This window comes from Aplysia californica, unplaced genomic scaffold (assembly GCF_000002075.1).
Source record: "Aplysia californica isolate F4 #8 unplaced genomic scaffold, AplCal3.0 scaffold00054, whole genome shotgun sequence".
In the NCBI taxonomy this organism is placed as follows: domain Eukaryota; kingdom Metazoa; phylum Mollusca; class Gastropoda; order Aplysiida; family Aplysiidae; genus Aplysia; species Aplysia californica.
The window spans coordinates 468649-479334 of record NW_004797324.1 but is presented as its reverse complement, the minus strand read 5'-3'; positions in this window follow the sequence as shown (position 1 = coordinate 479334).

Sequence of the window (10686 nt, the reverse complement as noted above, 5' to 3'; positions counted from 1 at the left end):
GCTCTCTCTCTCTCTCTCTCTCTCTCTCTCTCTCTCTCTCTCTCTCTCTTTCTCTCTATCTCTTTCTTTGTCTATCTGCCTCATTACGTTGCCCTTTTCTTAATTTGAATACGACAAATTAAAATTATTAGCTAGCATCTATTGTGTAACATTCCAGTTTTGTGTACTACCGTGTACTTTTCCAGTCCAACATATCACGGATGTATACATGTATGAATTCCAGTCTTTGCCAATATTTTGAAGCATGTTGTATATTTGTGTATGTAAGAACTTGTAGTAAACAAATTGACCAGAATGAGGCTTGACTTTAATACTTTTCTGAGGTCCGTCTGTGAGCTGTATCCACCTGGATTCGTTCTGTTGTTGATTTTTGTTGATGATGATGTTGGTGGTGCGGTTTTTTGTTGTTGTTTGTTTACAAGTTGTTTTTCGTTGTTGTTTTTTAGGTGGGGGTAGGGGGTGGGGAGGGGTGTTCGTTTTTGAACCCTCATGCATTTGCCTAAGGGGGAACATCTTTATACATAATTGTGGAAAGTTGCTGTAGTATGTTTCAGTAGTTTAATAATAAGTGTGTGCTTCGACCATGTTCGTAAAAGCTGAGGGAAAATTGGACCTTCATTGTTCAGACAGATTTGCTGGAACTCTCCTCTGCGCCATCGCTGGCTAGAGTGTGTCGGAGGATGTACAATGCAAACGAACAAGAAAAGGCCACGTCACAGACTTGGATGATATAAATCTACTTGTCCTTGTTGTGGCATCATCTAATTTATAATATTAATGACAAGCTGGGCCCTCTTTCGATGAAAGGAATGATCGATGCCTTCACACCAACTGAAAGTCATTAGCTAATATATTTACACTCTACTAGAATGGAGTAATACATCCTAAGAGATGTAAAAAATTAGAAGGTTTATATATACAGTGATGTATAGATTGATTCTCTATTCCGCTTTCGTGGTTGTATACTCCAGAATTTTAAAGGTGGAAACACTAGGCCACCAACGCTACTTAAAGACTCTCTCGAAGTTCATGTCTGTTGAGTAATCACCTTTCCAGAGGCTGTTAAGCCGAGGTACGTAATTAATTAAAGGCTACCTAGAATAGCCCAGGGCATGTTATTCTCACCCGCACCCTTGTTTGGGCATGAGGCGAGGACTCCCCCCGACCTCTCGCAGGCCGATAAAATCACCTTGGCCACAGGTAGCTTACCGCATGCGGTTGGGAAATGACTCATGAGTGCTCGGCGCTTGTTTCCTCATGTGTCTAGATCTATGCCAACTTCATGTAGGCCTACTGATTACAGTTGCCATAACCTTTAAAAAATCAAATAGCTTTCTTAAAATAAGGCTATAATGAATAATTGTGAGGACCGGTAGGTATCAGATGCTTTCTGCTCTGCACATTTCGTTCTTGCACAACCATAGATCTAGATCTAGTGTAGCTCGGGTGGGGGGGGGGGTTGTTTTGTTGGTTTTTTTTTGGTGTTTTTTTCTACTGTTGTTTGCTGTTCATTGTGTGAAATGGCCTTCACCCAGCCAATTAAATAAACTAAACCTGAAGCTGACCTTGGTATCCAAATGCCCTTTCACTTTCATCCATTGTTTTGAGTTTCATAGATAGTGAAATAAATGTCTTTTTGTCAGCTGATGACCTTAAACTGCGTGTTGGAATGTACAGACTTAACAGATTAAAAATTTTCCTTAACATTTTTTTAAAAACGTCTTATTTGGTTGGGGGGGGGGGGGGCATAGTGGACTGAAGACAAGATGCAACCCCTATTTCAGAATAGTTGTGAAGCTTTCAGCAGGGGAATGCTGGACCACCTGCTGGTGAGACCGCTGACCATTTACCCGTTACCTCAATGCTGTTGAAGTATTCTAGTTCTAGTGCAAAATATACATAACACAAAGTGGTCAAAAGGTCAGGAACATTACGCCAAAATAGAAGCACTTAACAAAGTAACGTTCCATACCAGAACCCCAAGTACTCGGAAAAACACCAATTTCCGGTTAAAGTCGCAGCACTGAGCAGAGATCGCTTACAAAGCGTGGCAAATGCTCTCAAGTCGTTAACTGTAAGTTGGTTATAAATCAATGAGCGCAGGAGTTAAATGGCCCCATACTAAACACTATCTAAGAGACTGGAACTCCAGATTCAATGTCCCCCTTTCTGTTACATAATGGGCTGCCCTGCTCAGCTTTGTTGGCCAGTGGGTGGTTGGCGGGTGCTCTGGTGTTGCTTGCTCCTTCCTTTCTATCAAACGACTATCGTCTTTATCTCTCTTCTTTCTTTTTATGTTTGTTACTCTCTCGTAACACCTCTAATCTTCGGCACTTATATGACATAATTTTGCAAGTGCTGTAAAACGCTTACTTAAAGAAACGTTCTATTGGGTCGTGCAGCTTTTACTGTAGTCTCAATGGGGTTGCCCTTCTTTCCTGTCCCTCGGCTCCTTGTGTCCTGCACTATTTGGAGGATTGTTGCACTGTTTTGTCTGCTTAACCACATTGACACTTTGGTGATTGTGCTTGTTAGTATATTAAATACAGATGAAGAAGAATTACAAAAGCACACTACAAAACTAAAAAAGGAATATAAACACTTGAACATGAAAATATCCATCCTCAAAAACAGAAGTTATGAAGGTCAGCAGAAACCCAAAGAAACTCAACATTCTAATTGAAGGAACACATCTCCAACAAGTAGAGGAATTTAAATGTTTGGGAAGCATGTTCACGCAAGATGGACAAAGACGTAGAAACAGGAACTATGAAGGCAAATCCAGAAACCCTCCAGCTAGCAGTGTAGCACCCCTGCTCAGTCACAAGAACATCCCAACCGAAGTGAAATCCCAGCTCATCAATAGCATCTTCATACCAACATGAACATACCAGTGTCAAACACGGTCTATAAACAAGGCACAAGAAAGAAAAATCAATGCCTGCTAAATGAGGTGTCTCCACAAAATCTTCAACGTCACCAGAAGAGACCGCATAAGAAACGAAACCATAGTCTACTAACTGGAATACCACTACATGTAGTAGTAAAATTCATAGAGCGTCAAAGAGTTAAATGTTTTGGACATCCAACCAGATTGCCCCAGAAACAACTAGCGGCTAGAGCTTACAACACCCGAGAATCCGGCTTTAAATCAAGAGGAAGACCAAGAAAGACAAGGGGTTAAAAAGGTCATGGAACAACATAACATATACACAGAAGCTACACACCTAGGGCAGGACCGAAACTTCACCTCCCCTCGACCGACATCCCAAAGATACCAGAGGACGAAAAAAATAAAAGTAAAAAAGTAAGCTAGTTTAAAACATCTGCGCGCAGATGTGGTGTGCTCTTAATATGAGGATAGTCCTTTGTCTTTGGCGGGACTACTCATGGTGGTTAGCTGGTGTCTGAAGTGCTTTAAATAATGTTTTATGAGAGTTTTCAGTTGTTGTAGTCAATGCTGTTGTCTGGTTGCTCTTTCTCTGCCCCCAGTTTTGCCATTCTGCCCGCCTTTCTGTTTCGCAAAACACCAGAATGCTAAGGAATCCACTCCTGCATGATCCTCAGGCACGAGATGCCCTCTAATACCTCTCGCAGCCTTGGGAGTTCGTCAACAGTGACAGCCAGCAGTACTGACAACCCATCTACCTGGAAAGCTGTTTGGCTTTGGCGGTGAAACATTCCTGCTATTGCTAATGCTTGCTGCATGTTTCGGAGCCTCTGTATCTGCTTTGTAATCTATACATTGCTGCCCTGTTTTGGGATTGTATCTGCTTGTCGTCGTCCTGGTAACACGCCCGAATTGTTTGTGTATTTAAGGTTTTACATTTCTAAAAGCCTGGCGATACATATTCATACATTTTTCTAATGTCCCATAATATGCTATTACATAATATACTGCCAAAACGCAAAAACGATTGTGAGACAGTTCCAGTGTAGATATATTGTGGCGTCGGTGGCCTAGTGGTTAGGCTCTCGGACTCGCAACCGTAAGGTCGTGGGTTCGAATCCCGTCAGGGGCCCGACGTTGTGTCCTTGGGAAAGGCACTTTACACGAATTTTCCTCACTTCACCCAGGTGGGAATGGGTACCCGGCTATAGACAGCGAAAGATCTTGTCAGTTTGTTAGTGTTTGAGCGCTTAATCGGCTGCTCGCACTGTATGCTTCCCGGGAAGCTGAGAATGTTTCGGAGTGTTCTATGGTCTGCTGGGGTAATAATATAGTGTAAAGCGCATAGAGCCTGCTGTCGAGCGGGGATATGCGCTATACAAATGCTATCTATTATTATTATTATTATTATATTCGCCAAATCATCCCATTTCCCCCAAAAAGCCATGTTTTGTTTCCATGAATATAAAATACAAAATACAAAGCGCAGTTTCAACATTCCCCGTTTGAGGCTGATACTCGGAAACCCATCGTTCCGTCAGCCTCGTGAGCTACATGACAAAAAGACTACTCAGAAAAATTATGATGTGAATACGAAATAAAAGTCTCCCAGAAATAGCCCAAGAACAGTGTGGATTTATTGAAGGCAAAGGCACTGTAAATGCCATATATGTCATCAGAACAACAATAGAACGTGCCCTAGTATTTAAGAAAGATTTTCATTTATGTTTTATAGACTACACCAAGGCATTCGACAAAGTTAGGCTCGACAAGATCATCGACATGCAGAAAGTCCTCAATATTGACGGGAAGGACTTGAGGATTATCAAGAACATGTACTGGGATCAAACTGCTGCAATGAGAATAGAAAACGACATCAGCGAATATGTACAGATTAAAAGAGGAGTCAGACGGGGATGTGTACTTTCTCCAGACTTGTTCTCCTTTTATAGTGAAAATATCTTGAGACACATAGAAGAAGTGCCAGGTATCTCGATAGGGGGGACCTAATATAAACAATCTAAAATATGCAAACGACACAGCCCTAATAGCAGAAGATGAAGAACACCTACAGAATCTATTACATGTCATCGCACAAGAGAGTGACAACATGGGCTTAAGCCTAAACATCAAGAAAACCGAAACAATGGTGATAAGCAGAAAAACTCCAACCCCAACATGCAATATCAAAATCAATGATACCACCCTCAAACAAGTAGAACATATTAAATATTTGGGGACCATTATATCATCAGATGGGAGATGTCACACCGAAATTAAAATCCGCATTTGTCAAGCAAAAGCAACCTTACACAAAATGAAACAGATACTCAAAGAACTCAAACGAGAAAAAGAGTACTAAAATGCTACATCGAACCAATCATATTATAGTGTGCGAATTATGAACAAACAATAAACAGCTGGAAAGAACAATTATGGCGACAGAGTTGTGACTCATAAGACGCATGCTACGTATCCCATGAACAGCTAGAAAAGCAAATGAAGAATTCTTGGTTGAAGCAAATTTCAGAGACAGCTTATGACGAATATAAAAAAGCGACAGGCAATTTTCTTCTGACATACAATGCGAAAAGAAGCATTGGAGAATATTGTAACAACAGGCAAGTTTGATGGAAAGAGATGCAGAGGCAGACAGAGGGAAAAGATACAACATGGCTGGGAGCTGCAAGAACAACAGACACCATTGCTGCAACGCAAGACAGAGTGAAGTGGAGGTCCATGATCGCCCACGCCAGTCGGCAAGGCCCCGGATAATGATTATGACTCGGAAACCCCCCTGGCCTTGTGTCAAGGAGATTAAAAGTTCTAAACTCCTTACCTTGTGTATAATTGAGTAACGTGCTGCCTAGTTTGCCGATTTCTCTAGCTACCTAAAAGCCGTAATTGATTTCCTTAGTGATATTTTCCCAATCGGCGTCTGTCATGTAATCAAAGAAATTGCTTTCTTTGTCTCTGTTCCCACAGCACTGTCATATTTTCAATGTAAAGATCGAATGTTTGCATTGTAGGGTGTGTACACTTTGGGGACTTTTGGAGAGGAAAATCGTGCCGGGCGTTTTCCAACATTCGAAAGTGATTGAGTTTTTGTCTCACCAGATTTCAAAGTCATATGACGTTACGGTAGGCCTACCTGATGTCGAATGTTTCAACTTCGTATACGGTACAATTATTCTGCATCCAACTTAATGATCACAAATATGTCTCCGCCGCTCAAAATCAGTCGTAGGACGCAGTGTGCCGTCGGTGGCCCAGTGGTTAGACCACCGGACTCGTAATCGTGAGGTTGCGGATTCGGGGGTTCGAGCCGCGGGCCCGACGTTGTGTCATTGGGAAAGGCACTTTACACGAATTTTCCCCACTTCACCCAAGTGGGAATGGGTATCCAGCTATAGACAGTGAAAGATCTTGTCAGTTTGTTAGTGTTTGAGCGCTTAACCAGCTGCTTGCACTACATGCTTCCCGGGAAGCTGAGAATGTTTCTGACTGGTCTATGGTCTGCTGGGGTAATAATATAGTGTAAAGCGCATAGAGCTTGCTTTCGAGTGAGGACATGCGCTATACAAATGCTATTTATTATTATTATTATTATTATTATTATTATTATTATTATTATTATTATTATTATTATTATCATTATTATTTATTTATTTATTTATTTATTTATTTATTTATTTATTATCAACTACGAGGCTCGGAAGACAAAAAGTGACTTTCCAATAAATTTTTGCTTTTTTGGATCTATTGAAAGTTTGATGTCTTCTGCTTCGTTTAAGATAAAAATAAACAACTATCATAAACTATAAATATGTATTTTGTGTGTGGTTTGTTGTGAGCTTGGGTGACGAGATAAAGGAATTTGGACCTTGCTAGTATGTAGCTGTGAGATTATTTTTAGAACCATTACCTCCTGGCCACCTTTGCTTCAACCAAAGATTCTCCACTAGTGGGGTATCTTTGCTTCAACGTTCTTCATTCGCAACTATTTTTAGATTTTGACCCCTTTTTCGAGTATGAATGGTCAGAAATGTAGACAACTCTGATTGGTAAAACAGAATTAAAACGGTAACTTCTAGCTCACTTCAAGCTTGTTTACGTAAACAGCTGACTGTGTCGGCGTGCCCTGCTAACTGTTATTGTCTGTTGATCTTTCAGTTTTACACTTGGATTGACTTACGCGGTCTATGTTTATGTGTGTTGGTGTGTTTGTATATGTGTGTGTGTGTGTGTGTGTGTGTGTGTGTGTGTGTGTGTGTGTGTGTGTGTGTGTGTGTGTGTGTGTGTATGTATGTTGTGTGTGAGTTTGCGTGTGTGCTCTCGTGTGTTTAAAGGTGCTATTGCTAACTTATAATGAGGTAGCGTAAACACAATATGTAAGACGACTCGCGGCCTTCCGAGAGCGTGGTTTCAGTGAAATGAGGGTAATTCAGATCTCCGTTCCTTTGCTCTTTTGCTATTAAACACCAAATGCTGAACACTTTGAAAAAGTTCAGATTTTCTTCGTTACAATAGTGTAAGTTGTTTGTACATCCGAGTATTTGAAGCCGGAAAGGGAAGCCCCTCGCGGTCGAAATTTGATGATTAAAATACCGTCTTATCATTGGCGAAGAACTATACAGCTTTGAGCGTGGTTTCCCGTCGTTATTTTTTTAATTTGGGGCGGGGGGGCAATTTGGCATTTTGGATAGAAAACCTTGGGAAAAAAATCGTCTAAGTTTTCAAAAATCCCTTTTAACTCGAAATATTTGAAATACCGACTAAAAAGTACTGATAGAAAGAACAGTTCTTTTTCTATTAGAATAAAGTCATGGGCTTGGAATCATTTTGCGCAAATCGTTCCGCGAAACTCCAGGGGAGTACTCAGTACACTACAGTATTGAGTCGACTCGCTCGCCGCGGGGACCGGTGTGGCGCCGGCCGAGACAACGCTTTGTGCTTTTATTGAAATAACGACAGATCATCGAGTTTGAGGCAATAGAGTACTGATTTGTAATGATCTAACAGTCTTGAAAAACAAATAATCTTTGTTTCTTTGTTATACTGATTGTACTCTGTTAACGTGGAGAAGTAAGTTGCTTTTGGAACTCTTTTATTATTCGTCATGGGGTTGCATCCAGTTAACGACTTCAGCAATATTTTCTTATTATGTTAAATTGAAACAGCTGCCATTCTCTTAAACATTGACTGAGAGGTAAAAGCATGGTACCAAAATTCTCAAGAGACATAGGCTTTCATATGAAACAAATGAATTTGACATACAGCTACTTTGAAAAGTTAGTATCTGGTACCTAGTATAATGCTTAATACTTTGTTGCATCTGACATGAAGTCAATTCTCGTAATAATTGTGTTTTGTCCATATTTTTTTTCTCTGTAAATGGATAGTTTTCAACTTCTGTATGCTATATATTGTAATGGCACAGTCAAAATAACTGCTAAATTTCAAGTCTCTATCTCAATTCTAAGACCCCTGTTGCTATGGAAACATGTTGCTCAACTTCGGAGGCCATTTTCTCCTTTTTGTGTTTCCTCACCTCGCATAATTAAAAGTTCTGTATTTTCGTCAAGTATGGTTATATTTACTTCACTCTTGCTTTAAATTTTAGGAAAAAAGTGATAGTTTTTAAAAAAAAATAATGTTAACTCAGTTTTGAAATTGCCTTCATACGACCGATGTTGACCGGCAGGTACACATTAATATGGCCTTGGATCAAATCTCTGACGAATCTATAAATGGAAGTCGAACTACACACTCACCGCTCATATAAGCAACATTTACTGCCCATCCGCCATTGTTTTACAAATATACATACTCATATTCATAATCCAAATCGCCTGTGAACATTTCTAGAGACAACGACTGCATTCAATTAAACGGAAAGAAAATTATTAGAAAGTAACTTTCAAATAAACGTGCTCTGACGTTGCTCACTTAGAAATAAAAATGAAGGGAAGACAGAGAAGAAAGAATGTAATGCGTTCCGAAAATGCACTTTGGCTAGGTTTACTTTGCATTTCTGTGACGTCTGCTGTGGGTTTTAGTGAACATTTTCTGACATCTCAGTTGTGTGACATTGCAGAAAGGTTTAGCCAAAAGTGTATGTGGAGTGTAGACTCCAGAAGTAGAGTAGACTGTGCGGTCCAGTGTGCGAGCTCAACAAGTTGTGTCGGTTTCAGCTGGAGTGAGAATGGCTCATTTGCCCTCCATAGTGAATGTACCTATATAGTTGGCTGCCGAACGCCTGCCTCAGACTACTCCTATTTCTCCATGAGAGCGAAGACTAACCCTTGTCAAAATGGCGGGCATTGGGAATCTGTGACTGATGCCTGCGAGTGCATTTCTGGTTGGGTAGGAAATAGGTGTCAGTACTACCCAAGAAACTGCACGGACCTCCAGCTTCATGGGTATAGACCTGGTGCACATAGCATTATTATGCTGCCAGAGAACAGTACCGAACCATTTAAAGCACGATGTTCGTTACGTGACGACAGAAAGTCACGGATATACATCTTTACCAAAACTGAAGCAGACCAATCTAACCCCAACAGAACGTGGGATGACTATGTGAACGGTTTCCCTGGCTGGTTGGGTTTAAAGCACACCAAGTTTGTTCTCGATAATTACTGTAAAAATTGCACCGTGGTTTTCAGACTATTCTTTGAAAGCGCAACGTTTCGGTGTCGTTATCAGGGTTTTCGACTTGGCGACGCACTCACAGGATACACGTTGTATATTGATTCCATCTTGAATACTTATTATGACTACCCAGTAGAGAACGCAGACGAAGCTAAGACCTGTTTTAGTATGTTACAAGGAATATCATTTTCTGTGATGGATTTCGATAGAGATGGCGACCCTGATCGAAATTGCGCTCGGGATATTGGAAACGGCTGGTGGTTTCCCAATTGTAGAGATTATTGTAACCCCTTAGGCAAGTTCTACACGTATGAAGATCCAGAGCCTTATGGGGACGAGTTTATCAGGATACCAGGGCTGGACACAAGGAATTTATCGTCCCAGCTCATGGATGTCAATTTTTACATACTTGAGAAATGAAATTATTGAGAAGGAGGTGAAACGGATTGTTGACCAAGCATGCTGAGGCCAAAAAAGGAAAAGAAAAAACGATAAATACATGTATATTGTTATTCAATTATTTTTCCATACCCATTGACACAGTTACGTTCATGTAATAGGCGGGCTCCTTTGACCCTGACGCCCTTCGGGGCCAAGTCGAGGTGAACTCCGACTAAGCAGCATACACAACTCCTGGAGAAGGACCGAGAAACAAATTAATTTTAGTAAGCATGTTGGCCTACCTATTATTTGAATTAATTATGGAGAAATCGTTGGAGCTCTATATTATCTTTATGTTTCACTTTTTGCGCACGTGAAAAAGTCCCAATCCGCCTTAAAACTGGAGGGACTGATCTAATTATAGAAGGGAAGATTGTAAAATATACCGATACTCGATTTATTCTTTTTACGTAAACCACTGAGACTATGTGACTTACATTTACAAGGTGCACTGTGAAGAACTATTGAGTTTTCTTGTGTGTTTACCTCATGTTGTGCTACTGTAATTAGAATGTGGTCAAAATAAAGACCCCGATATGCTGGCGGAGGATGCAGATTGAGTTAAGAAAAAAAACGTTGGCAGTTTTTTAATATTTTATTTTACTTGTTTCATTATTATGCTGGGTAAAGGTTGATTGGGGGCTCTCGTGGCCTAGGGGTTATGGTGTTGGCCTCTCATTCAAAGGTCCCGGGTTCGAATC